General features: G+C 36.4%; 1 protein-coding gene across 2 annotated transcripts in view; it reads left to right on the top strand.

The window, feature by feature from the left end:
• The first annotated feature begins 998 nt into the window (after nt 1–998).
• Nucleotides 999–27,701, top strand: part of LOC131440377 (uncharacterized) — a 465,330-nt gene continuing 438,627 nt past the window's right edge. For both annotated transcript variants that reach the window (XM_058611634.1, XM_058611633.1), the window contains exon 1: nt 999–2,001. The gene's annotated coding sequence lies outside the window, so the exon portion shown is untranslated. The remainder of the gene's footprint in view (nt 2,002–27,701) is intronic.

The following is a 27,701-nucleotide window of genomic DNA, read 5'->3' as shown; positions in this document are numbered from 1 at the left end:
CATAACACTTTTTTAATTGGCTCCGAAGTGCCATGGTTAACTTTTCGTCTGCTTAGCAGTTCAAGTTGAACTGTTTAAGTTTGCACTAAGCAGTTCAATTTGAACTGCTCTGCATTGACTAGTATAGAAAAGTGATAAAATATTATCATCTAACTTATACTGAACCATACATTATTTAGTCATACATTTAGCATATCAGTTTATGATTTAGGATTATTATTGTATGGTCTACTCTTGATTGACGACAAAATGAATAATTAAATGAGTTTGCCGTTCTTGGTCGCGCATAGCTACCATAAAGCGTAAGTGGAGTTATTAAACCCTATGCCTCGGCGATGTCCAGGCAAAAATAGATAAAATTTTACTCAAATTTGCTATCGTTTGAAATAAACTTTTCGACAAAGTCAATGACTTCGTTAAATAAAATAACTCTAACCCTTTCCAGCATAGACACTACATCTAATAATTTCAACCCGTTCCATCACATAATCTCGCATAAATGAGCCAGTATCAAACCTCAGCGGCCTCGTCAAAGAACTCAGCAGATTTCAGTCCTCCCAATCATTCCGTAACGAATACAACATGCCTGTTTAGTCAACAACGAAGAGCTGCTCACGTCTCACGAAGTATAAACTCGGATATTTTCATATTTCATTCCACAAAACGCTTGTTGATCCTATGCTAACGAACCTGCAAGCGAGAAAAACACAATGAGATTGCTTTGCAACGTTGGATTCGTGAGAGCGTGAATTTTCCATCTCACGTAACGTTACCATTCTCAGAGTTCGATCGGCTCTCTGCGTGGTTTCGCTCGCGCTACCGTTCGTTCGAGCGCTCCCGGAAAACTGACCCTCGTAACACGTTGGTTTCTTCCTGGCTGGTCGGAAGAGAAGCGAGAACTCGTAACGCTTCCGATTTTCCCTTTTTCAGTGTTTGCTGGCCAGATGCTCTCGCGGTCGTGAATGACAACGACAACGGCGGCTGCTTTGCCGTTGATCTGGAATCACTTAGATGCGAATCGGGTACCGGTCGTTCAGGACGTGCATGTAATCGTGAGACGAAGGAAGACGGTCTATCGCTTGTTAATTTCTGACTCTGATTCGGTTGGATTAGTGTGCTCCCGTCCGCTTCGTGCTTGGGATCCAGCAAATTGATGATGCGGTTTTGTGATTGATGGTGAGATACACTGACTGTTCACTGCAAACAACGGTGCGACAAGGATATGACAGTCGAAATCATGAACGGCAGTTTGTTTGGATTGTTGTTTGAAGAGTAATGTTTTTTGTTGGTTACTAATAAGTTGTTGATCTGCAGTGAGTGCATCAGTTCGGGAATGTTAATGTTTCCGTCAATATGATCGATTTGAGCCAATAGAAACCAAAAGTGCAATCAATGATTTCTATTTGCGAATGAGCCAAATGAGGAAAGTGGAAAAAGAAAATTAATTCCAAAGTTTTTGAGAGCGGAATTCACGTGTTCGAAAACTCAGTGGTTGTTATTTTTCCACCCAGAGCGTTCGGTGAAAACAGCAATCAACGTGAAAGGATGTTTGTGGAAGCTGTTTCAAAAAAGTGCACAAAAAGCAAGTTTTTATTTCCGCCCCATTTAACCCGAAAATGTGAAACAGTGGCAAATTAATTTGTTGAAGTGTTGTTGGGTGAAAAAAAATCAACCAATACGTGGAATTTACACGCAATTAAAATCTGTGTTGACAGAAATGAATGCGTCGATTGGATGAAGCGTGAAATAATTCGGTAGCGATTGCAAATAATTACTGCAATAAGTGAACGAATAAATCAAATCGAATGTGCAGCTGGGAGAGTACTGACCAGGGGATTGATGAATTAAACATGAACTGAAGGATTAATGTAAACTTTACCGGATTCAAACTATTTCTATACAGATCATGCATTCGTGGTTGAGTTAAAAAACGGCTGAAGCTTGCAGTGTCGCATCCCACAGTTTGTAGTTGAACTCAGAGATAGCGAACAAAATAAACAGGTACTTTTTTATCTCTGTTTCCTACTTGAAATTCATTGTTATGCATTGTTCTGAGTATATATACGGTTTATAATTTATATGTAAATCAGCAGAAGACTACGAGACAATCAGCCACAAGCACGTGGGTTGTTTTGAGCACCATAAAACCTTTGTTGTGAAGAGTTTCCAAACAATTTTTATTTGTTTGTAATTTCCGATGAAATCCACTCGGAATTTGACGCAACTTTCCAGTTTTTTCATCGATATTTTTAAGATACATCGAGTAATTCTGATTTAATTTTAAATTGTTTATTTTTATATGTTTTCTATGTAGAAGATCAGGAGATTTATAAACTTCAGTACAAACCATGATTCCAGTTTGGTCGGTTTTAATTCCTAACCAACTTTTTACGCAGAATACAGTCAGCTTGAAAAATTTCATTCGGATCTTATGGTAAATATTATCTTAGGCACAAGAGATTTTCATTTGACGTCATTCGAGTATAGCATATAAAATTAATTATGTAAGGGTTATTGAGATTAAGAAAAACTGTGGAAATTCGACGCATTTTTTCCTATGTAAAGGATAATTTCTTACACAAAAAGATTATGCACTCACTAGAAAATCTAATTTAAAAAATTGTCAAGAATATTTTGATTATAAAATTTTCAAGATTCCATATGCAGTGAACTGGGAAAACAGCTTACTAGGACACAATAAAATAAATATTTATTCTGGAATGTCATACACCATTTGACGCAGTCAACCGAGTTAAGCAATGTCTGGATGTATATATGTAAAACAATGGGCCGTATGAATAAAACCAAAGACATCATATTAACAAGATATCCAGCTCTCACATTTCCCGAACAAATCTTTGGCAACATCCTTTTTTGCGACCATGGCGCCCTCAGGCGAGTCCGCATCGAATCACGTACATAGAAGTAGGGGAGAGAAATGTCAAATTCGTACGCGCCAAAATAGCAGCACTGCGCACCCATACAATACTCCAAGCTGACAGGGTCTGATAAAACGTAGCATGCTTGAATTTCGGTAGTAAATGCTACGTTTGAATTACGTTCCTGTCAAAACATGCTACAAACTGTAGTATTTACTACAAGTTTTCGGTAGGTAGCTCTAGAGGTTGCTTGCTACTCGTGTGTTTGCTGATAAAGTGAAGTACAGAAATTAAAAAAGTGGTCTTTTTACAGATGTAAGTACGTTTCTTGCTTTGTGCATGTTTATGCCAGCTTTTCCGGCTCTGTGTCGATACGGTATGCAGTAAATGCTTAAATTCGGAAGTAGCATTAACTACATGTTCGAACTTGTTTTTCATTCATACCAAACCGCGTTATACTTTGTGGACTTTATTTTTGAGAAGATACTACAAACAACAGACTTTACTACATTTATTCATACGGCTCAATGTCACTCATTTTTCTCAGAGATTTGTCACCCGAAAATCGAATCCGGCTAAAATTCATTAGAAGTCTACGGCACTGTGATACTTATCATTTGAGCCCAAGTTCAAATCGGTCAAAACATCTTTGAGACAATGAAGTGAAATCCGTTTTGATGTCTTTGAGCACTCTTCCCGATACTTTTTTGCATTTCTTATATAGAAATGTTATGCAATCACTGTGAAACCCGACTTCTGAACTGAGGCCCGCAGAGCCGAGTGTCATATACCATTCGGCTCAGTTCGTCGAGTACGCAAAATGTCTGTGTGTGTATGTAACGTTTTTTGCGCTAACTTTTCTCGGAGATGGCTAAACCGATTTTCACAAACTTAGATTCGAATGAAAGCTTTTTAGGTCCCATACTAAATTCATGAATTTCATTTGGACTTGACTTTCGGCTCCTGAGTTATGGGGTAAAATGTAAAAAAAAATGAAAATATGTGTTCTAACTTTTCTCATAGACGGTGCGACCGATTTTCACCAACTTAGGTTCAAATGAAAGGTCCTGTGGTGTCATACGGAATTTCTGAATTTCATCCGAATCCGGAAACATAGGGGAAACCTCAAATCTTTTCCAATTGATAGTTTTTATCAGTAGACGGCCAAAAACACAATTTCGGTTATTCTTTCAAGAATCGAAGAAAAATGTTTTGAAAAAAAACGACCCCTGTACATTTGTGTGATTATTGAAGGAAAACATCATTATAATGCTCTATGATAGTGGCCCCAACCTTTTGATATAGCGGACAACAGGACAAAATATATAAAACCGATGGTCAGCCGAAACGCAAACAGGCAGCGTAAAATTTTCCATCTGACAAAATCTATAAATTCGCGCTAGACTCATAACGACTGTAACCGAAAAAATAAACGGATGAGAAAATGACGTACCAATTGAAATGACATATCAGTGGGCATCATCGGAATGCGTGGAATGAAAATTTTTTCTTCTTCTAATTTTCCATTCAAAATTGTTGCCTTGACATTTTCGATTAAATTTTGAACTGCAAACTTTTTTCTGTACTTGTTCCTCTATTTTCTGCACTTTACTTTGTACTTTGTGTGTTTGTTCCTATACTTTCTGTACTTGTTTCAGAAATTGTTCCCGTACTTTCTGTACCTGCTCCATTATTTTCTGTATTTGGTCCTGTAACTTCTGTACTTATACCTGTACTATCTGCATATTCTGTACCTTTTTCTGCGCCCTCTGCATATGTGCCAGTACTTCCTGTACTTGTTTCTCTCATTTCTGTACTTGGTTTTGTACTTTCGGCACTTGTTCCTGTACCTTCTTTATTTGTTCCTGAACTTACCTTCGGTAATTGTTCCTCTCATGTCTGTACCTGTAGTTGTCCCGGTGAACTTCTCACAGTTCAAAAATTATCTTTGGATGGAAATTATTTCGAATCCTCTAAAGTCCGAATAATCGAACGATCCTCATGATTGCTCGCGAACAGTGAAGTAGAATGGTATTTTTCTCGCACAGTTCTCCTTCATGTTCCGTGAAAATGAATCATCTGACAATCTCAAAACAGGAACATACGTACACTTCGCATTTTAAAGCAGTTTTTTCCTGCTCCTAAAAGTGCCAAATCTCCCAAGCAAAATACAACCAAAATCAGTTTGACAATTTATGAGCAAGAGAGTGAATCGTTCAAATGGTCGTCAAATGGTGAGATAACTAAGTCCTCACAAGTCCCTATCTCATGCCTCCCCGAGCGTCTATGATGACATTTGGTCAATAGAACGGCGTCGACTGGGTGCTATCGCCTTCTGCGTTAGTAGCAGAATGAGAGGGTGCGAAATGGCTTGTAGGTTGAAGCCCATCCTAAAGTGCAGTGTTTTTCATAGTATATTACAACATATAATTCTGTTGTTTATTACATCATGTATTATTATTATTATTATTATTATTATTATTATTACTTTTATTATTATTATTATAATTATAATTATTATTATTATTATTATTATTATTATTATTATTATTATTATTATTATTATTATTATTATTATTATTATTATTATTATTATTATTATTATTATTATTATTATTATTATTATTATTAGAGCGTAACTTACACTGCGACATTAACTGTTATATTGTATCATAGCATATTATTTCACATATTATCGTCTTACACTATTTTATGTTATTATATACTATGTTGTATGGTATTATACTGCATATCATATTATATTGTATTATATTATATTATATTATATTTTATTATATTATATTGTATTCTATTATATTATGTTATATTGTATTCATTATGTTGTATTATATTATATTATATTATATTATATTATATTATATTATAGGCTTTATTACTACGTACCTCTGCGCAAAATATAAATTTGTTTTCCCTATAAGTTATCATTTTTAAAGTAAATTTTAACTAAATATCAAGGTCGTCACAAGGTGAGCTTGGTCTTCACTGGTTCCTGTTTCATGCCTACACGTGTATCTGTGGTGACAATTGGTCGATGGAATGCGTTGATGGCAGAATGAGAGGATGAGAAATGACATATAAATTGAAGTAATATAATATCATAGCATATCGCAACATATCATTTTATTCATTCTATTATTTATTATATAATTCGTTGTACTATATTATGTTGTTTTTTATTATTATTTTCATTGTCATATTTATTGTTATTATTATTAATTCGTCATCAATAATAAAAGCATTTATTATTTTTATAGATGTGGATATTATTATTGTTATTAGAAGAGAAATATTCTACTTTCTGCAGTATTGCGAAGATAGAAGAGCATAACTGACACTCTACATTAACTGTTATTTTATATAATATATTATATTGTATGACATTGTATTATATTATATTAAATTAAAATATATTATACTATATTATGTTATATTATATAATTTTGTAGTATTTAAGTATTATTATTATTATTATTATTATTATTAGTATTTCTATTGTTTCTATTAGTATTATTTTTATGATTATTATTATTATTATTATTACTATCGTTACCGTCATTATAATCTTTATCATTATCCGCTACATTTTCATTTCCATACTACACATTTCACTTTACACATATATTATTAAATTGTATCATATTATATTACGTCATATTTTGTGGTATTATATTATATTACATTGTACTATATTATACTGTATTATGGTACAATGTTTGGTATTGTTTTATATAGTATTGTAATGCATTTTTTTAATACACAATTATAAGTGTATTATATTGCATTGTGATGTATTACATTTTTATATTTTATGCATAATAATATTTTATTATATTCAGTGTCGTATAGTGACCAAACTATATTATAATATATTATGGTATATTTTACTATATTATGTCACATAACATTATGATACTATTATATTCATCATAAAATATTATAGTAGACTATAATACACTGTACCATACGATTTTGCATCGTTTTATACTATATTATGTTTTATTGTATTATACTGCCGGAAATTATATTAAAGTGTATTATGTTACATTATATAATACTATGCTCAAGTACATTGTAAGGGAAGAGGGATGGGAGTGCATCAGGGTATCTTACAAGTGAATGACTGGATGAAGGAGTGAAATGTCAACCCGATTCACAGGGGAAAGCTGTGTGTTTTCCCCAGAAGGTCTGAAATGAGTAAGACGCACCCTTCTAACAAACAAACCATCAGGCAGGTTTAAGCTGGTACAGCGAATTCTTTTATTATATGGCCGGATGTTATTGCTGGAAGGCGCCGGGTCCTCAAAGCCCATTTTGGCCTTCTTAACAGCAGTAATATGAAAGTTATCTGATAATCAAATTCGGATCTACTGTAAGTCTACCTGCATCCACTGGTAATGCCTTGAACTGATGGTGGCTTCACACATACATACATACATACATACAAAGAGAGTGAATCGTTCAAATAGGTAAAACATGTCAATGAGTTTCCAAATCTCGGTTCTATCGATATAATTTAATAACAGGAGGTAAACAGGATGGTTCGAGTACATTGGACAAAACTGTTCATAGCCACTCAAACGCAAATAATTTGAAACTTCGAAGTACTCTTGGTTAATATAATCCGAATCGTGTTTGGGCCAATTGAAGACGTTTGGACTCAAATAAATAACCGAACTTGCAATTTGAAGAAATTGACGAAATTTGGAGATCATTTCGCGGAAAATTTATACAAAATCTCGTCCAAAGAATCCTTCAAAGGTGTAGCATAGGAAATGCTTAAAGCGTGGTTCAGATAGAATTGGAACAAAGACAATTGCCTGTATTTCAGTTATTTATTATTGAATTCATGATCTTTTTTATACAAATGTAGCGTTTTCTTCATACTTTTAAGAAAAAATGCGGATAAAATTATTCGTCACGGTTTCGAAGGAATTCTAATGTTATTTAAATTGCGGAATTCGTTTCAGCGGATTTTGATTAAATCGAGTATATTTTCTTAATTTTTTTTTGCATGTTTGCCAAGTTACTCCGAAACCGGAAGTTGTCTTCAAATGAAATTGGCTATGAGACTGTGAGTTTCGCTAAATATTCTCGGAGATGGCTCAACCGTTTTTTACTAACTCAGATTCATATGAAAAGTAGTATACTCCCAAACAAGGTTCCTGAATTACATTTGGATCCGATTTCTGGTTCCGGAGCTACAGGATGATATGTGGAACGAAATTAAAATAATGTAACTCATTGTTCTCGTAGATGGCTGAGCCGATCTAAGATTAAAATGAAATCTAAGAACCATCAAAGGTTTATATGAAAGGTCTTAAGATCCTATAAAAATCCTCCTTTTTTGTCAGATTCGACTTCAGATTTAGGAGATACAGGGTGATTAGAATAAAAAAGTCTATTTCACATAAATTCATCAGGTTTTTCGGGTTTGCAGATTTGGATAGTCGATAATCAAATAAACTTATTTCAGTTTTAGCGGTGTTCAGTTTTCGATTCGGAAGGTATCCATAAAATTAATTCGCACTACGATTTCTCAAAGATGTCTACACTGATTTTCAAATTAAAAGTCTTATGGTCCCATACAAAAGAGGTGAATTTTAACCAATTCTGACTTCCGACTGTGGAATTACAGAGTGATGATTTTATAAAATTCAAACCTTTGTGGAAGATAACAGTCCCAATTCATCATATTATGCTTATGCTGGTTCCTGAGTACCGTAAATAGTGACGGAAACCTCTAAAGTGTAACTTAGATTCAAATTCGATCCGATTTGCAGTTTCAACACTACAAGGTAATTAGTGATGTTCATGCAAAAAAACACATGCGGGTTGATAAAAAAAAAGGTATCATCTCACTGCTAGGTGGATTAAGCACGTTTTTGAGATATCGTTTTCACCGCAATTTTGCAAGCATTTTGCAGCAGGGAGTGTACAATCATCAATCTTCTACGTGCACAATACAAGTAGGTTTACAATTTTCCCTAAACAAAAATCACAGAATTGCGGAAGCAAATGATGTCCTCATGGTAACAAACAAATCATGTATATAATAGGGCTGAAAAGTCACCACTTGTGGCTGAACACTCAATTTAAATCTTAATATAATTTTAACTCATATTCCAATAAATAGTTATTAAACAAATCAATCTTCTACATACAACGATAACAATTTGTTTTACAAACATAACCAAAGATGTACTTTTCGATGCTTTTTCATTCGTTGAAATAAAATCACTTTCACAATTCGAGTAATCGAAAGATTATTTTTTCTAGAGCCGGAAGTTAGTTTGAAAGCTACCATTGGTTCATAGATTACTCAATTAACAATATGCATTATAAAACTGCATGTTTACCGCTATATTTTGACATTGTCAATGAATAATTACGCTAGTCTAACATACTTCGAATAAAATATGCGTTCAAAATGCAATCTGTAATCTTTTCACTGTAATATACCACCTTTTTATGAAATTTTTTACTCGAATTTCCGAAGTTGATTGGGTTTTCGATGCGGATTCCCGAAGTTATGTGGTTTTTTTAATGCAAATTTTAAAAATTATGCGGTTTTCTTGTTTTGCCTTAGAAATGCATCATACGTCGAGATCTGGTGTTATTCCGAAAATTTTTCAAGTCAACTCACTGGCACTTGGAAAGTTTTTGATTTTTATCATTGGATGGATTTCTAAAACATTTGGCATAAAAAAATTAATTTTCGATTTCGGAAAGTCCCAAAGTCGATTTTTTCAACCAAATTTTTGTCGATATAACACCTGGAATAACACCAAATCACGGATTTTGGCAACAAAAAATTGTTTCCTATAGTTTGCGATCTTTTCCGTGGATTTTCGAAATTACGCGATTTCTACGCGGATTTCCAAAGGTTTGTGTTTTTTGTGTGGTACGTAAAAAAAGACCTCAGTGTACCGGTATGAAAAGAACCTTAAATAAAACACTAGGTTTGAATGGGAAATTAGAAACAAATGTTTAAATTATTGACCATTGCTTTCTACGCATCTTGACCACCTTTCTGACCATTTTTGGATACTATTTTCTTTCGAGTCTTTGAAGCATAATTTCACAAGCGTTTTTTTTTCGGTATTACATATGTCTTTCATTCAATTAATGTGGTATCCATTTTCTACTTTTTCAATAAAAATCGACTGGCGATCACCATCACCATGAGTCTATAGGTTGACTATAAAACACATTTATTGTTTTCGTAGGAAATTTAACGAGGAAGAAGTCCTCGTAATATGATTTGATTTTTTTATGTCGTTTTCGCATGATGCCAAACCTAACCCAGTTTTCAGTTTTCAAACCTAGTTCCAACGTTGTTGAAATCGAGTCAGTTTCGAACCTGGTTTTATATCAGGTTTGCTCAAATCCCAGCTGCTAAGTGCGAAATCAATACAGTTTCGTGAAAATGGTTTGTTTGATGAAACTACCTTGGGTCAGTTTTCTCAAGCGAAAACGACAGTATTATGCTATAACGGTTGATTTGAACTATTTAATGTCCTCACGATATTTACTCACTTAATATGAAGATATTTAAAGCGATAAACCATGTTCCGAAACTGACTGTTAAGGCACAAAAAAGTCATGTGAAATAATTTTCTGTTAGCATAAAATAGGATCGTCTATATCTTCTAAACTATATGAGATAGAGATTTTATGCCCTCGTCAAAGTTATTGGATTTGAGTTTATCTAAAACACTGTCCAAGACACCAACTTCGTCTGTCGCGCCAGTCGGTAAGAAACTTTCAATGCAAGAGCCGAATCAAAACATTTGTTTTGAAAGAACCGGTTAAATTTCTGCCCGCTTCTTGCAGTTAAAGTTTTCTGTTCAGTTCTTGCAAAGGAGATGTTTAGAGACGGTTTTTACATTGCGGAGCCCGTATCCGTCTTTTGCACTTAATGTTTTTATCAAATTTGTCAAAAACGTTCTTGTCAAAACCGTCTTGAGAATACAAAATTTTATAGTGATTGAAAAGAATATCCACTATTTCATACTACTGAAAATTTTGTCATAAAATGCTGGTCATATTTCCGATACCATGGAGAAAAAAAAAACGCTGTTGGGTTGAGTACAAGACGAGATATTCACGATTAAGTTCTACCCATTCTTGCACAGACTCGTTCAATTTTGAAAAGGCGCCCCATAGTAAAGTAAGTCGTATTCACGACTAAATGCTTAGTTCTGCTTTCAAAGTGTATCGATAAAATGAAGCACTGTGAAGTACCTTTCCATTCAACTGTCTGCTCCAAATATGTGCATAAAATTGATGGGAATTCACAAAATATATCTACAATATGTGCAATCAAAATCAAGAAAACTGAAAAATGATGGAATCATACGTATAAAATGCGTAGCATTCCATTTCATATTTGAGTGCAACCAGACCCTGTCAGCTTGGAGCGAAACCAATCTGCAGTTCAGCAACGCCATCGCACGGTATCACATTCAACATATCATGTCAATTGTATGGGTGCGCAGTGCTGCTATTTTGGCGCGCACGAATTTGACATTTCTCTCCCCTGCTTCTATGTACGAGATTCGATGCGGACTCGCCTGGGGGCGCCATGCTCGCAAAAAAGGATGTTGCCAATGATATGTTCGGGAAATGTGAGAGCTGGATATCTTGTTAATATGATGTCTTTGGTGCAACATAGTTTAGGAAACCGGTTCGATTATTATCCAAAATGTAGAACCGGATAAAAACTTTGTCATTTTTTTCGAAAAAAAAAGTTTGAAACCGGTTCTTGCAAAGTTTTTCTGCTGACTGTCGTTAATGAATGCATCTTCAAATAAACTATGAATGCAAGAAACAGATAAAAAAATTGTTTCGGAAAAACCGGCTTAGTTTTCATCCGGTTTTTACATTCAAAGCTTTTTATCTTGAAAAAAGTAGGTTTATAAATGATTTTTGATTGGCGAAATTGGTGCCTGGTGTTTGAATTAAAAAGTTTTTAAAGGATGGTCTCAAACATAATGCCTGAGTTCATACTTGATAAATACACTTGAAATTTATATACAAATGTAATGTGCCTTACGCTTCAACTTTAGCTTAAAAAGATCGAATAATTCATGATCCGAGAACTTGAGATCATGGTGTATAATCATAACATAAAAAAAACATGACAATTGAGCAAAATAACTCATTGTGGAACCGGAATTCTGTCCGTGTACTATCTTCAATGTGACGTAATCCAGTTAAGTGTTGGTTTATGGGACTAATGTATTTAACGAGTTCGTGTGATTACTTATACGAATTCGTGAAACTCATTGCAGTAAAATTTTGTATTAACATAGTAATATGCTTATGCGAAAAGTGGTTTAAGCGTAGTAATTCAAGCTGCTGGAATGGAACTACATTCAAGTAGTAACGAAATATGTTTAGCAATTTATGATTAGAATTGTAGTAATATGAAATAACCGCAAATATCTAAAAAAAAAGTGTTCTACAATGTTTGGTATGAATTAGCATTAAGGTGAAATTCAATGCAAAATTTCAACCGCATGAATTGAACGAATCATCGCACAAAGCGTATCGTGCAAAGTTGACACATAAAAACAAGGAATATTATCAGTGATTGAGTGCAGTGAATTTATGACACGTTTTGTTCTCTAACTATTTATTAGCCAAATATTTTTATTTGACTAATATGAGGGACACACTTATGCAAGTTGTTTAGAGCGGTCAATTTAGTCTGATTACAATTATGCAAGTGAAGTAATTAAGGGACTGAAAGTGCTCGTTAATAATCCCGGCAAACTTTGAATCTATCAAAAATCTTGGTGTTTTCAATCTGACGGAAAATTTTCTCTTTGGGTTCAATGTTGAGTTCAATCACTTCATCGTAAATCGTTAACACATCCGGCATCAGTTAGATTTGTTTCCTGTTCACAGCATTTTCCACTGCGAACACATACTTTTTGACAAACCTAAGTTTAAATAAGGTACCTCAGATTAAAGGCGCACATTTCGCCGTTATTTTTTGTTTTGCCATTCACACTACGTCAATCGTTCGGAAAAGCTTTCATAAACAGAATCGGTTTCGAAAAGTTAATCGAAGCCGCCCCTTGTTTATGTTTTTTTCCATCAGCAGGTGTGTGCTTCTACCTTGCTCAATTTTTTTCGCACAACTTTTTCGAAACATGTTCATCAAAATGCGTGTTGCGTTTACTCGACCCGCTCACATGCACATGCTCCTACTCGTCCTCTCGCATGTATTCATTGTAAACACTTTCCATTGTTTATTCAACGTTGTCCCAGCAGTGAAAGGCCCACTCGGTAACATGGCGAAAACAAGCATTTAAACGGTTCAGGTAGGGTCAAATACTTGTGCTGGGCCCGTGATCCGGCACTTAATCTAGCGTAGGGTTGCACTGCGGAAATACTTCCTACGACGACTGTCGGCTTTGAGTTATGTGCCACAAAATTTCTTTTCTGGAAAATATTTTCACCTATGCTCTTTGGTCAATGATTTGAGTTCACTTTCAAATATTTCACTAGAAAGTCCACCCTATCTGCTCGGATCCGGAAAGCGCAGTCACGCTGGCCGGTTACTGTGTTCTTTCTACGAATTGTGACCCGTTCCAGTTCCACCCTACCCTGCTCACCGGTGAATTATTGCACAGTTTCTGGGTACCAGTTCTTTTTTCTTCGGGCGAGTTTATCCTGGCTTGACCAAAACGATTGCAACGATAGAATTGCACCATTGCTGTTTGTGCCACTACTCATTTATCGTGGTGTTGAATCGGTGCTGTTGATAATATGTTGGAGCCCGGTTTGCTCGTATCAGTGGCTGGGGTAACGGTTCGTAAATGACGATATATTAATTATGTAAACATTGCCACATTGATGTTGAATTAATAGCTTAAAGAGTGTCGGACATAGTTGAATATTTGCGGAAAATGTGGTTTGCGAGTGTGAAATAGTATTACTTTAAAAATATGGTATTACCGGAATAGGACGATGAGTTAATTCCTGTTTTGTGCTATTAGACTTGTGTGTTAGTTCTGGTATTCCGGTGTATTATTGCAATAATTGCTAGGGTTGATTCGTTTACGTTTTATCTGCGAATCGACAGCGTTGACAGTTCATATTGAAGTATGCCGTATCTGAGCTGATACATTGCCTTTAACAAGTCACAAACATTGGGGTTTCGGTATGTAATCACGCCGAATTTGTGTTCAAATTTGGCTTGTATGCAATTATAATTAAGGGGATATTCTGCTCGGCATATCGATGTTTTGAATTCGTTGTAAATGAAAAGATTTTCAATGTTTTTTTCAAGGTTTATTGTTTACAAGTTTTTTTGCAGGTTTTGAACAATCATTTTCGTTTCGTTGCCGGAAATAATTGCTCCATGGTGGACATATCTCTGGTTTAAATATACTGAAACATATTATGTAATCGTGAAATTTCCTGCTATCGGCTAATCTAACTTTTCTTCAATTTAAATCAGATGTTGCGAACAAAATGACGATTTCTTGTCCTGTTTTTGTTTATTTTATGCATTAAAACAAAAGTTAAACAAATGCTTTCGCCATAATACTAAATAAGGCCATTTGCTTAGTACACTCTTAGAAAAAAAATATGAAATTTACGTTTGAAGTAAATTCAAGCGTGCCGTAATTTATTCGGTGATGACACAATATTACATTTACTAACATGTAAAAATTAATTTTGCATCTGTATCGAAGAGAGTTTCAACTAAATTAACTGTGAAGTTAAAGATATGACTTATCGTGACATGTTTTGAGTTGTGAATGTAAGTGAATTGCAACGCTCCTTTTATGTACATCCTATGTGTAATTTTTTCTAAGTGTGTAGAGTAGAAAACGGTAATGTTGTGAACGTTTTTTTTTAGATCTCGTGTGCCAGTCGGTGTTGAACAGTCGTTCGCACCGCACGCGTATAGCTCTTGGCTCCTGTAAATTTTTTCTGGCTACCTAGAGTTTCATTGATTCAAGGCTTCAGTCTTTTTCAAGGCTACCTGAATCACTAACAGTCTTTTTAAAGACTAACAATTAGTCAGCCTTTCTCAAGGCTATACAAAGAGTGATATTAGAGTGACTAAGTGAGACAAAGAGTGATATTAGAGTGACTAAGAAACTAATCAGCCTTTTTTAAGGCTAGCTATTCAAAGAACTATTCTTCGAACTAATCAGTCTTTATCAAGACTTTTTCAAACTAGGAGTCTAATCGAAGACTAATTTAGCCTAGTTAATTTAATTTAAAACTTCATTCATTTCAAAAATGCCTGCGTCCAACCGGAAAGGCAACAAGCCTAAGGCTAAAAATAATTCAATACGGAATAAATCACAATCCGTTATTCAACATTTTTCTAATAACATTCACGATCTTATAGAATCTGAATGTAAAAATAAAAGACAACGGACGGATTTCCCTTCCGTTGATTCTATGCCGTCTAACAATATTTACAAGATTCTCCCTGAATCCGATTGTAGCGAAATAGAAGAAAATTCTTCAAAAATTCCCAAAATGGACGCTTGTCGTTCTGGGAAGAAACATCAATCTATGCCACCAGTGACGGTGATGATTTCCGACTTCAAAGCATTCCGTACTGAGCTTTCTACTTTTCTCCCGAAAGTAAAAGTCTTATTTCAAATCGGACGAAGAGGAGAATGTCGAGTCTTGGTTGATGGATTGGAAGATTACGAACTTCTTATTCGATATTTGTCCGAAAAACTTCATAAATTTTATTCAAATGATATAAAATCAGACAGACCCTTCAAGGCTGTCTTGAAAGGCTAATCAAATTATCAAAGTACTGATGAAATTAAAAATGAACTAACAGAATTGCTTGGTTTTGCCCCTTCCCAAGTAATACTTATGAAAAACGAGCGAACGGTAGTTCTAAACCACGCTCTAGAATTTCCCATGAACTTTACCTAATGCTAAACAATTTGGAAACTTTAGAAAAAGTACGTTTCATTTCCCACATTAAAATTCATTGGGAACATTATAAGCGGCATAATCGTATTGCAAACTTAACGCAATGTCGTCGTTGCCAAGGCTTCGGCCATGAAACCAAAAATTGTCATTTGGATATACGGTATTTGAATTGTGGTAAATCGCATTCGAAAGTCGTTTGTCCAATGAATGAAACCACTGATAAAATTTCATGTTCAAATTGCGAAGGAAATCATAAATCCAATTATTTGAAATGTCCTGTCAGGGAAAAAATTTTAAACGCTCGTTCGCTTAGACAACAAGTCAAATCAACGACATTAAATTTACAGAACATACCTGAAAATCAAAAAACCGTTACAAATTCCACACCTAATTCTTCTAAGGCACTTATTTCTTCGAATTTAAAACAAAAAACAGGTACGCCTGCCAATTCGTCTTCTAACGAAAACAATTTATTGACAGGTAGATCGACCTCGTCATCATCTTCTTCTAATGTCAGTTATGCTAGTATAACAGGTAGGAATCTACCACTTAATTCTTCTAATGTAAATAATCAAAACACAGGAACGCCTTGCAGTACATCTCCTAACGAAAACAATTTATTAATAGGTAGATCGGCCATATCATCTTCTTCTAATGGCAGTCTACCTACAAATAAGCCTTCAGTGCCATTCGCTTCTTTAAATGAAGTCGATTTAGGCGATATAACTGAAAATAAAATGATCTACCTACAAGATCAACTTTTTCAAATGATCATCCAAATGAATTCAAAATATATATATTTTATATCACTTTTTGAAGCATTTCAAATCGGATGGCAATTTGCAAATAATATTATAATGAATTTAAAATTTAATAGTGATGTTAAATAATTATTTGAATATTTTAAATTGGAATGCTCGATCTTTGAAATCGAGTGAAGATGAATTTTATAATTTTCTCGAAGTTCCATATTGCCATTGTGACAGAAAATTTTCTTAAACCAAATGTCAAATTGAAAAGTAATTCACATTATGTGGTTCATCGATTTGACAGGATTACTTGAATGGGTGGTGGAGTTGCCATTTTTGTCCAACGGCAAATTAAACATCGAATTTTACCTTCTTTCAATATTAAAGTTTTTGAAAGCTTGAAAATCGAAGTTGAAACCATTCATGGAATTTATGTCATCGCTGGAGCATATTTGCCATTCCAATGCACCGGCGAACAATTAAATTTCTTTAGAAGCGATTTGCAAAAACTCCCAAGATATAGACCGAAATTTTTCGTAATAGGGGACTTAAATGCTAAGCATGTCCAGTGGAATTGTAGGCAAAATAACAGTAATGGTAAAATACTTCATAATCAACTCTCAGCTGGTTACTTCACAGTTCTTCATCAGAGTAATCCGACTTGTTTCTCTTCCATGAAAAACCCGTCTACAATTGATCTGATTCTAACGGATCATAGTCACATTTGTAGTGAACCGATTACACATGCTGACTTTGACTCAGATCATCTTCCAGTAACATTCAGACTTTCCAACGAAGCTATAATTAATCCAATTAGTTCTATATTCAACTATCATAGAGCTAATTGGTTGGATTACATATCTCACATTGAAAATCATGTGGATCATGAAACTATTTTAGAAAATTCTGCGGACATCGACACAGTAATTGATAATTTGAATCATCACATTATCGAAGCTAGAAATCTTTCAGTTTCCAAAGCTCAAACTAAATTAAATTCTCCTATCATCGATGACAATCTTCAACTGCTCATTCGGTTGAAGAATGTTCGTCGACGACAATACCAACGTTCTCGTGATCCTGCTATGAAGAACATAGTTAAGGATTTACAAAAAAAAAATTAAACATAGATTTACTCTTTTGCGAAATGAAAATTTCGCTAAAGAAGTTGAACAAAAATAAACCATATTCTAAACCTTTCTGGAAATTTTCTAAGGTTCTTAAGAAACCTCCTGCTCTCAAGGAAGGATATCAAATACTTCTTACAAGCTCAAAAACTTGCTCAGCAGTTCGAGAGTGTCCACAAGTTTAATTTGAACGTTGTGAGTCCTATTGAAAATGAAGTCTCACTGAAAAATGATCATATTTCAGCTCAAGTGTTATTACCAAATGACATTATTGAGACGAATTTTGATGAAATTAAGTCAATTATTAGGAAACTTAAAAACATGAAGGCTCCTGGTAATGATGGAATTTTTAATATTCTTATTAAAAATCTTCCCGATGTTGCCTTGAGACACCTGGTTAAAATTTTCAACAAGTGTTTTTCATTAGTTTACTTCCCAAAAAGATGGAAAAACGCTAAAGTAATTCCTATCCTCAAACCTGATAAAAACCCAGCAGAAATATCAAGTTATCGACCAATTAGTTTACTTTCTTCTATCAGTAAACTTTTTGAACAAATTATCTTGTTGAGAATGATGTCTCATATAAATGAGAATTCAATTTTTTTACCAGAGCAGTTTGGATTTCGTCATGAACATTCAACTACTCATCAACTTGTCAGAGTAACGAACATGATAAAAGCAAATAAATCTTTTGGGTTATCCACTGGAGTTGCTCTTCTAGACAAAGAAAAAGCATTCGACAGTGTTTGGCACAAAGGTTTAATAGCAAAAATGTCTGATTTCCAGTTTCCTATTTATTTGATCAAAATGATTCAAAATTATTTAACTGATCGTACTCTTCAGGTTAGCTATCAGAATTGTAAATCTGAATTGCTACCCGTACGAGCCGGTGTTCCGCAGGGTTCGAGCGTAGCTCCAATCTTGTATAATATTTTCACTTCTGATCTTCCAAATCTACCCGTTGGTTGTCAGAAATTGCTATTCTGTGACGACACAAGTCTGTTAGCCACAGGTAGAAATCTAAGAGTGATCTGTAGTCGCCTACAAAGAAGTTTAAATATTTTCAGTGATTATCTGTCAACATGGACAATTAAACCAAATTCAGCAAAAACGCAATTATTTATCTTTCCTCATAAGCCAAGAGCTTCTTTTCTTAAACCAAACAATAATCACATTCTCAAATTGAATAGCTTGGAATTGACATGGTCTGATCAAGCTAAATACTTAGGTTTAACGTATGACAAAAAACTTAGTTTCAAGGATCACATTGAAGGAATCCAGGCAAAGTGTAATAAATATATTAAATGTTTATATCCTCTTATAAACAGAAATTCTAAGCTTTGTCTAAAAAACAAATTGTTAATTTATAAACAAATTTTCAGACCAGCCATGCTTTATGCAGTACCAATTTGGTCAAGTTGTTGTTCCACCAGGAAGAAAACGCTTCAAAGGATTCAGAATAAAATTCTGAAAATGATTTTGAAGCGTCTTCCCTGGTTTAGTACAAATGAGTTACACAGACTCACAAATATAGAATCATTAGATGTAATGTCAAATAATATAAAACAAATTCCGACAAAAATCGATGCAATCTTCAATTGAATCGATTCGCTCTGTGTATTAGTTAGTAAGTTAGTATATAAGTTCCTTTTCCCCATTAGACAATACAAGTAGGTTTAGAATTTTCCCTACACAAAAATCTCAGAATTGCGGAAGCAAAAATGTCCTCATGTTAACAACCAAATCATATATATAATTGGGTCGAAAAGTCACCACTTGTGGCTGAACGCCCAATTTAAATCTTAATAATTTAATTTTAGCTCATATTCTAATAAATAGTTATTTAAAAAAAAAAGATCTCGTGTGCCGATGTTTCTTAACTGACTTATTGTTATTGACTGACACACCGATTCGTCGAAGTTGTTGCTTTGAAATTTCATTGCTGCCAGTATCCCACCCCAAAACTACCTTGAAGTAATGGCAACTGGTCAAATCGAACCAAAAATGCCGGATGTAATTGATTGTTTCGTGTTCAGGCCACAACTGTAAATCGCTTGCATAACTGGAATTGCTTGCGCTTTCTTCGCGAACCTGTTTATAAACACAAACTTAAATCTTTCTGGCACATCCGCACATTCACTCGCGGTGTAAAAATTTCGACTGGGATTAATTTTGAGTTTGAAGCATGTTTCGGGATAGATCAAAGAGCAGCTATTGTATTTCGTTAAAACTGGGTCGTACAAGAGTACAAGATGTTTACTTGCTTTGTACGACTTGTATTCTTCCCTGGCAAGGATGTTCTTCACCGTTTAAAAGTTGGCGTTATACCTTTAGGACATATCTAGCGATCATTGATTCAAGTTTTTCGTAGATCCGCTGTTTCCTTTCTACATTCAGGGTTTCCTTGTTTTCCTTGTTTCCTTGGTTTTGACTTTTGAGCACTCGATAGGTAAACTGTTGTTTTCGGTATCTTCAGCAATTCAGTCAGCTTGAAGCAGGACCACTCTGAATCTTCCAAGTAAATATATCACAATATTTTTTCTTCTTTCGAGTTTGATTAAACTTGTAACAAATGTTCTCTATTTAGGCATAAACAAACCACTGTTCTGGTTTAACCTTTATTTGTACAATTTTTAACAATTATGATTATTGGGTGAGTTATCAGTCAAAGTATGGTTCGCAATTCCCCATTTTCCATTACTAAAATAAATGTAAAATCAGCAGCAGTTTAAAAACCAATAATGTATTCCAGGGATCAAATACTTTATGTGTTCCGGTGAAGTCGTTATGTTGTTATTTTCGCTCAATGAAATTTCAGTATTGAAAAATGACATGAATATAGCCACTGATAGATTGGATACTGTATGTTTCCGAGATATTTTAATTGGACCTGAAATTATAATAACTCATATTCGGTGTTGCTTCGTAAGTCTCTTCACTGGAAATGAGGCGGGCTCCTGCATGTCATGTTCATTCCAGTTTTTTCCAGCGACGCGACCGAAGTTTCTCCTTTTCCCTGCGGGTTTCCCTAGAATCGACAATCGTTTTATGCGATTTCCGTGACCGAAACCAGCGGTGGTAGCAATATGCGAATATGATGGAATAAAATATTAACTAGCGACGTGTGTGTGTGTTTGCAATAACCATTCATCAGAGTAAATTCATCATATACGTGGTTTCGTGGTGTATTGATGAATTTAACAATGAAATTAATGATGGTCAGTATGATTTAATGGGTCAGGTAATTAATGGATCGGGTTCTGTGGTTCCGTGTCGTGTCGTATGGGGCCAATTGTAACGCATGTGAGCCGAAATTTCGCACGTGTTAATCCTCTGTGGCCTTTTGCAATCTTTCGTATCGATGTCCGATATTATTTTAAATATTAAATTCAGTATATAGAAAAATCGGATCGCAGTTTCTAAGACAAAATTCTGTTGCAAAATTAAAAGAGTTTATTGAAGATAAGTAAAACTATAGTAACTACACAACTATTGTCGAAATTGTTACTAAAATATGTTTTGGATATTTAGAGAGCACCAGGCAAGTATCCAGAGGGGGGCTCAAGGAGCCAAAGCTCATCCCGAAATCGTACGATTCTTCGAATTGTTTTAACTATTTAAACATTCACATTTCATACATGTTATAAAATTTTATGGACAAAGATTTTCGTTCTTTAAAGGGACATTTTTGGGTGGTAAAAGTTGGATAAATATTATGGGGCTAGTGCTTCTTCCGATTACTACACTGTGGAATAGTGGTTTCGAGAGTTTCGTGGTGATCGAAATTCCACTATCGATAAAGTTTGCAGCAGTATTCCCTACGGTACGGTTATACAGAACAGTATCGGAACAACATAGAATGGTTCCGAATGACTGAAAAGTGAAGGAGCGTGGGATAACAGATGCCACAATGATTAGTACTGAGTGTACTCGTAATAGTTCGAGCAGGATTCTGCAAATAAGAAAGATATTCTGCCACTGGGAGCCGCACATGCATATTCAGAATAATAAAGACGAACGCGAGCGATCTTCAGAAGCATGTTTGGCTATGCAGATGAAGATACGGTTCGACTTTTGGTATCAGTTGGTAACTATTGATGGAGCCTGGATCAATTATTTTACACCAGAGAACAGTCTGGCTATCCGATAATGGACAGAAGTTGGCACAAAGTGACCTAGAGAAGCTAAGTGGGACGGAGAGGCTTTGATGTTGGTTATCTAGGATTGTCATGGTATACTTTTCGTGCAAGTACTGAGAACCATCAAAGTAAATAATATAATCATCGCGAGTCGATACAAGGGAGCCACTTAGGACCGCTCCCTCTCACGCTATTCGTGAAAGATGCAGTGAATTGTCGTCATTTGAAGTAATGTATGCAGATTGCAAAATACGAGGTCTGTTCAAAAAGTTCCCGGAATTTTTTAATTGCGCGCGTCTGGAGAGTCCGGTGGTCAATTTTTTTTTATTGTGTTGGTACATATGTCCCTAATGTATGGTGAAATTTTCAGCTGTATTCATTGTTTACATTCTGTCTTGTAGAGCTCAAAAAAACACGTCTACACCAGCCGCTACAAGACAGAATGTAAACAATGAATACAGCTGAAAATTTCACTATACATTAGGGACATATGTACCAACACAATAATAAAAAAATTTTGACCACCGGACTCTCCAGACGCGCGCAATTAAAAAATTCCGGGAACTTTTTGAACAGACCTCGTATATTACATCATAGCAAGCCTCGTGCTGTACAAATGGATAGATCTCTATGGAATCAGAATACATATACTTCATTTGATTTTGAGTTTGGTAATTGGTTCAGTCATTCCTGAGGAATCGACGTGATGTTCTACAATAAAACCTCAATATATGCGAATTTTATTTACGCGTTTTATTTGAAATAACGCGATTGTCTATTTAAATTACGCTTTAAAATGTTTGCGTGATGAAGGAATTGTTTTTTATTCGTATACAACACAACCTAACATACCTACTCCAGTGAATTCAATTTTATGAAATGTACATTACGGAATTGTTTAGTTTCATAGAATCTAGTTAAGATCGGGGGCATCCAAGAATTCTCTGGATAAAAGAAATCAGTATATGAATGCGTGATTGGTGCCTTTTCCGTAGCTTTTGAGTGTGATATGTTCTCGTAGTACTATATTCAGCAAATTGACATACTGTGGTGACATGAATGCCCAGGTAGGAAAAGAGGAAATGTACCGACCGGTAATTGAGCCGAACAGCCTGCATGCCGCATCGAATAACAACTGCCAACGATGTTTCAACTTTGCGGCCTCCCGAGAAATGGTAGTTAGAAGCACCTTCTTTCCCCGCAAGGATATTCACAAAGCTACCTGGAGATCGCCTGACCAACAGACCGAAAACCAAATCGACCACGTTTTGATAGACGGTAAATTTTTCTCGGACATCAACAATGTTGGCACATACCGCAGTGCGAATATAGATTCGGACCACTACTTGGTTGCTGTATGCATGCGCTCAAAACTTTCGACGGTGGCTACCCAACGTCGAAACCGAACGTCGCGGTTTAACATCGCGCGGCTCCGGGATGCTGGAGTAGCCCAAGATTACGCGCAGCAGTTGGCAGTGGCACTACCAACGGAAGAGCAGCTTGGTGCAGCTACTCTTGAAGCACTGCATCAGCAACGCTAGGTACGGCGGCTCCGACCGTAAGGAATGACTGGTACGACGACGAATGTGTTAATGGCCGAGAAGAATGCAGCTTGGGCGAGCAAGCTGCAACACCGGACGAGAGCAAACGAGGAGCGATACAGACAGGCGCGGAACAGACTAAACTCGGTATCCCGTAGAAAAAAGCGCCAACAGGAAGACCGAGATCGCGAAGCGATGGAACAGCTGCTCCGTGCTAATGACACAAGGAAGTTCTACGGGAAGGTGAACCGTTCGCGCAGAGGCCATGTGTCACAGGCCGATATGTGCAAGGACACCAACGGGAATCTTCTCACTAATGACTGTGAGGTGATCGAGAGGTGGCGGCAGTATTTCGACGAGCACCTCAATGGCGATGTAGCGGAATACGAAAGTTGCGGCGCGGTAACGAATTTGGAAACGCATACGAAGTACGATAGACTGCCGGTCCCAGACCTACCACAAGTCGAGGAGGAGGTAAGCCGGTTGAAAAATAATAAGGCCGCTGGCGTTGACCAACTACCAAGCGAGCTACTGAAACACGGTGGTAATGCACTAGTGAAAGCACTGCACTGGGTCGTTACCAAGATCTGGGAGGACGAGATTTTACCGGAGGAATGGAAATTGTGTGTCCCATCTACAAAAAGGGCGATTAGTTGGATTGCTGCAAATTACCGCGCGATAACTCTGCTGAACGCTGCCTACAAGGTACTCTCCCAAATCTTATGCCGTCGACTTTCACCGATTGCAAACGAATTCGTGGGACAATATCAGGCAGGATTTATGCGCGAACGCGCTACCACGGACCAAGTGTTCGCCATCCGCCAGGTGTCGCAAAAGTGCCACGAATGCAATGTGCCCACACATCACTTATTCATCGATGTCAAATCAGCCTACGACACAATCGATCGAGAATAGCTATGGAAAATCATGCACGACTACGGATTTCCGGACAAACTGATACGATTGGTCAAGGCTACGATGGATCGAGTGATGTGCGTTGTTCGAGTATCGAGGATAAACTCGAGTCCCTTCGAAACTCGCAGAGGGCTACGGCTAGGTGATGGCTTTTCGTGTCTGCTATTCAACATTGCTTTGGAGGGTGTGATAAGAAGAGCGAGGATAGACACGAGTGGCACGATTTTCAGAAAGTCCGTCCAGCTACTTGGTTTCGCTGATGATATTGATATTATAGCTTTGAGAAGATGAAAGATACGTACATCGGACTAAAAGCTGAGGCCAAGCGGATCGGACTAGACATCAATGTGTCAAAGACAAAGTTCATGAAAGGCAGGGGCTCGAGAGAAGATAACGTCAGCCACCCATTACGAGTTCTGATTGGTGGTAATAAAATCGAAATGGTCGACGAGTTCGTGTACTTGGGCTCACTGGTGACTGCCGATAATGACCAGAGAAATTCAGAGACGCATATTGTCAGGAAATCGTGCTTACTTTGGACTGCGCAGGACGCTTCGATCGAACAAATTCGCCGTCGTACGAAGTTAACTATCCACAAAACGCTGATTAGACCGGTTATCCTCTACGGGCACGAGTCCTGGACAATGCTTGCGGAGGATCAACGCGCACTAGGTGTTTTTGAACGGAAGGTGTTGCGAACCATCTTTGGTGGAGTGCGGATGGAAGACGGTAGATGAAGAAGGCGAATGAACTATGAACTGCACCAGTTGCTGGGAGGACCAAGCGTCGTCCAAAGGCCAAGGTCGGGCGGGCAAGATGGATCGATCAAATTGAGGACGACCTGCGGGCGCTTTGCAGCTACCTAGGCTGGTGGAAATTATTGCCTATCCAAAACCTCTTTGGAAGGCCAACCAACGATATCGATGACATTAGTGAGTTTCTTTTTAGTGAGGTTAGTGCTTGTTCATCCAAAAAGTCCTTGGAGTGTAGGCCTTAAGATCTACCAGCGTAACCAAGTGAACTATCGAGGTTCTAATACACGGTTCATGTTCGTGATACCACATGCAAATCATTTGCTCATTGTGAATATTCTCGGTCCTGGAATTCAGGCCTTAAGATCTACCAAACTGCAATAACGATCTTATTGATCACGGTCTATACTCGTGATTCCACTTACAATTAAGAGGTTTAGTGTAGATGCTCTACCTACCTGGAGCTCAGGTTTAAAGATCTGCCAGTACAAGGAACTGCGTTAATGAATTTTGTGTCCTCGGCACATACTCGTGATACTACATGCAATTAATAGGCCTACTGTGAATGAACTACGTCATCCAAAAACAACCTGCAGTTCAGACCATGAGATCTACCAGAATAACAAAGGGCTTTAAAAAACTTAATCGTCACTTTCCATAATCGCGATTCACTGAGGTCCTTGGATGACTGAAAATGTTCTTGAAACAGATCAGAATAGACAAGTAAGCAATATGGAGCTCCATGATTATAAACAGCATTGGAAAATTATACATAAGCTGTGGATTGTTTGCTTAGAACTTTAGATCTACTTTTTCCTGAAATTTTAGAGAAGGCGGTTATAGCAAATGTTTCCTTCGGTGGACAAAATTTCGATTTTATGCTGTCCGATCTCGAGTGATACAAAGTACTATTTCAGCAGAACTGTTACCAGGAAATACAAAAACTTTTCGATAAATGTGATGTTTGAAATTATAGTTCTGGACTTTATAACACATAGTTGCTCTGACTACATATCTGAGACTCAAGTAGATTCTATATACACTGATTTCGCTGCTGCGTTCGACAGAATCAATCATCAATCGTAACGATCTCCATGTTAAATGGACTGGGATTTAACGGATCATTTTTGAATTGACTTCGATCATATCCAACTGGTCATGATGGTCATTTGCTGTTACCTCAAGGAAGTCACTTTGGACCGTTTATAATTTTATTGTATCTCAACTATCTGAATTTTTCTATCAAGTGTATGAAACTATCGTTCGATGACTTTAAAATTATTCATATAATCAAATCTGCAGCTGACTCAAAGTTCCTACAAGAACAGTTGGATAATTTAACTGATTGGTGTAACAAATTGGTTCTAAATGCCACTAAATGTTCCGTCATCTCTTTTAGTCGCAAAGTCTGTATTCAAGTTTGACTATAAAATTTCACAAACTGTCCTCGAACGCGCATCTGTCTGTTAAGGACCTAGGTGTTCTCCTGGATTCCAAGTTAGATTTGAAGGAGCACATAGAGTTTAGTTTCTCCAAAGCATCTAAGCTATTATGATTTATTTCCCGCGTTACTAAACAATTCTCTGATGTACATTGCTTGTAAGTTTTGTATTGCGCTTTAATTCGCTCAACTCTCGAATATGCTCCTGTTGTTTGGTCACCTTATTACCAAAGCAATATTGAACGCATTGGAGCGATTCAACGCAAATTTGTCCGATTCGCCCTTCGACGTCTTCCATGGATAAAGACTGTCCCAGAAAGTATGGACGCACTTTGATTTCGCTGTAAATAATTCACAAGTGTTAGATATTCAATTTTTTTTCGATATACTGATAATATTAGACTACAACAACAGAATATTATTCTCAACATTTGCTACCTAGCCATTGTAGACTAGCTGGCGCACCTTCTTGCGAACGTTCCTCATTAAATTCCGTACAGACTTCTTGGCGACAAGTTTTAACACTTTTTCCCAATCTTTTTCGAACTGTTGAATGGTTTCGGCTGCCGAGACAATTTTCCTAAGATGTGCCTTCGTTAATGCCCAAAATTCCTCAATTGGTCGAAGTTGTGGGTAATTTGGTGGATTCATTTTTTTTGGGACAAAGTGACATTTTTAGTAGTATACCATTCTACCGTTGATTTCGAGTAGTGGCAAGAAGCAAGATCTCGCCAGAAGACAACAGGATCCTTGTGGCTTCGAATCATGGGCAGAAGTCGTTTTTGTAAACATTCCTTGAAGTATATTTCGCAGTTCATTGAAGCAGTGGTGATGAAGGGTTTCGAAATCTTACCGCAGCTACAAATTGCTTGCCATAGCTTTCTTACCAAAATTTTCGACTTCAATCGTCGTCTCGGACTGGTTTAACATTTGCCCTTCTCGCACCGTATAATATTGTGGTCCCGGCAAGGATTTGTAATCGAGTTTCACGAAGGTTTCGTCGTCCATGATTATGCAGTTCGAATTTGTTTCGGTTTATCCTCAAAGGTGTTATCCTCACCGAACTTCCTGATTGCATTTCGCACGGCTTTTTCACTTACTCCTTCTATTTTTGCTATCTTTCTCAGTGAGAGTCCGCGTTCTGTGCACCATTTGTACACAATTTTTCGACGTTGTTCTGCTGAAAGTCCACGCATTCCGAAACAAACTA

This window comes from Malaya genurostris, chromosome 1 (genome assembly GCF_030247185.1).
Source record: "Malaya genurostris strain Urasoe2022 chromosome 1, Malgen_1.1, whole genome shotgun sequence".
Lineage (NCBI taxonomy): Eukaryota > Metazoa > Arthropoda > Insecta > Diptera > Culicidae > Malaya > Malaya genurostris.
This window is presented reverse-complemented; position numbering and strand designations above follow the sequence as displayed.